The sequence below is a fragment of the Penaeus chinensis genome, chromosome 36, assembly GCF_019202785.1.
Source record: "Penaeus chinensis breed Huanghai No. 1 chromosome 36, ASM1920278v2, whole genome shotgun sequence".
NCBI lineage: Eukaryota > Metazoa > Arthropoda > Malacostraca > Decapoda > Penaeidae > Penaeus > Penaeus chinensis.
The window spans coordinates 24,468,238-24,470,737 of record NC_061854.1 but is presented as its reverse complement, the minus strand read 5'-3'; positions in this window follow the sequence as shown (position 1 = coordinate 24,470,737).

Sequence of the window (2,500 nt, the reverse complement as noted above, 5' to 3'; positions counted from 1 at the left end):
CAGGTCTGTGCTTCTGCTGCACACGACCGAGTGATCATAGGGGGAGACTTCAATGCACACCACCCCATCCTGGCTCCCTGCCGGGCACCGGATGCAGCCGGCTAGCACATAGCCGACATGCTAGAGACATTCCCTGAGATCGCTCTCCTCAACACCCACGAGCCAATGCATGTCAGAGGAGGGGTCCTAGACCTCACCCTGGCCACTGCAACTCTGGTGGGGAGGATTGGCTGGCGTGTCGATGAGACCGTCACAAGTAACCATTACGGCACTATAACTACCCTCATGGATGCTGGCCCAGCCGAAATCCTAAGACTGAATCCAAGGTGGAAAACAGACAAGGCCAACTGGCAGGCGTTTCAAAACGCCTTGGCCCTCTGTCTGAGATGCAATGATCCCCCACAAAGGGAAAATGTGGAAGTGCTCGAAGCTAGCCTGCTAAACGCCATTAATGAAGCAGCCTCACAGACCATACCCAAAACTCGGCCTGGGTCCAGAAGTCACAAAGACGCCTGGTACTTCAATGTCGAGATCAGGGAGGTCAACCACAGGGTTTCCCTCCTAAGGGAGGCTGTCACGGATGCCAAGGAAACTGCCAACAGAGTCAGGCAGCAAAAGTGGCTGGAATGGTGTGAGTCCTTCGACCACCAAACCACCCTTTCAGAGCTGTGGCAACGGGTCAAGCAAGCTACCAGCCGCTCAGCCCCGAGGTGCACCCATCACGACCCCCAAGCAGAGGCTGACAGACTGGCGCACGAGTTCTCTGCGAGAACGACCAGCAATAGTCTGCCAGCCGAGCTGGGGGCAAGACAAGAGCGTCTACAGCCAGACAGACACGCTCAGATCAGAGATCAGACGTTATCTTTTCTCTGAGAGAACTAAGGAAAGCCTATAAACCAGTTCCAACACAGCCCTGGGCTCTGATGGGATCTCGTACCCCATTATCTCCCACCTAGGACTAGCAGGTGAGCGTGCACTCTTGCAACTCATCAACAAGTCCTGGGAAACTTCCACTCTACCCCAGAGTTGGAAGAGGGCTACCACAGTTCCCGTCCCAAAACCAAAGGTGCCGGGGAAGTACTGCCCCATCTCTCTGCTCAGCTGCCTGGCCAAGACGGCCGAGAGGATGGTACTAAACCGGCTTCAATGGAAAACGGGACCCCCGCACGAACACCTCCACGGGTTCACAAGGGGCATGGACACAGCACACAGCATAGCCACGCTCTTAAGTACAATCAGCAAGGGCCCAGCTGTGGTGGTATTCCTTGACCTGGAGAAGGCTTTTGAACTGGCAAGTCTGCTTGCCATTCAGGAAAGCCTGCTCCAGAAGGGAATCAGAGGAAAGCTCTTGGCTTGGATAGGTGACTACTTCGGGAACAGGACTGCCAATGTCAAATTCCAGGGTCACCTATCGCAGCACATGCCGCTCGAAAATGGAACGCCACAGGGTGGGGTTCTCAGTCCAGCCCGTTTCAACACTTTAATGTCCTGCATCCTCAACATAAACCTCCCAGTGGGGTGCAAGATCATCTCGTATGCAGACGATCTCGCTATCACCTCCACTGGAGCACGCAGCCAGAATAAAGCCCAGTGTTGTCTGGACCTCATGTCAGAGGAGTGTTGTAGGACAGGACTAAAGATCTCTGTAGCCAAATCCAAAGCCATGGCTCTGAGACTGAGAATTCAAGGCACAAGACTGAAAATCCAGGGAGTGGAATTAGAATGGGTCCAGGACTACCTATACCTTGGGGTAAGGATAGACCCTCTCCTTCCAGAAGGAGGTCCAGTACCTGGTTGACCGAACCAAAGCAAGACTGTCTGTCATGAGAGCAATGACTGGGAGACGCATAGGGGCCAGACACAAAGTACTAAGATCATTCTATGAACATGCTGTCCGACCCATTGTGGACTATGCCTCAGTCGCTCTAATTGCCGCAAAGAAAAACCACACAGGCAAATTAGAGACAGTCCAAAAGGAAGCTGCCAGGATCATTCTGGGTGCCCCGAGGTGGACGAAGGTCCTCAACCTCCTGATGGAGGCAAACCTTCTCCCCCTGGACTCACGAATCGATCTCATGGCAACACAATTCCTGTCAAAGGTCATCCAGGCTCCCAGGAACACAAGCCTAAGACATAAATTAGTCAGACGCCTCGAACAAGACAACGAGCTCGTTGCAAACAACTCGTGGCTGTCTCATACAGCCAGGGTGTTGATACGCCATCAGCTCAAAGAACAGCTTCTTGCTAAGGGCATGGACTCCCCCCACCCCGACTTTGCCGAAGCCCCGCCGTGGGCACTGAGCCTGATAGAGTTCAACATAATGAGCCTGTCAGTGAAAAAGAGCCTATACCCCATGCCTAGCCTAAAGGCAGAAGCCCACAGGGTCATTGCAGCCATCACTCCTCCGGGTAGTAGAACATACTACATGGATGGATCGGTCGATCCTTTGAGCCACACTGCAGGCGCCGGCTTTGCAGCAAGGGACGCCACGCGATCCAT